Genomic DNA, 223 nt, shown 5'->3' with positions numbered 1-223 from the left:
ACACCGTTAGATGAATAATATCCACCACCTTTGTTTGTCGCTACATCCCCATACACTATTTTCTCATTTGTGTAAATTAGCTTGTTTTTAGGAGCGTGAGCATAAAACAGAACAATGGCGTTACAGGATTTCATATTACACTCCATCCGTTCCTGGTCGCTGCCGATGCATCCTCCTCCTAACATTGCCCCCATCGTGTCGTTGCATGTCCGGTGTCTATGTT

Source organism: Mya arenaria, chromosome 17 (genome assembly GCF_026914265.1).
Source record: "Mya arenaria isolate MELC-2E11 chromosome 17, ASM2691426v1".
Lineage (NCBI taxonomy): Eukaryota > Metazoa > Mollusca > Bivalvia > Myida > Myidae > Mya > Mya arenaria.
This window is presented reverse-complemented; position numbering follows the sequence as displayed.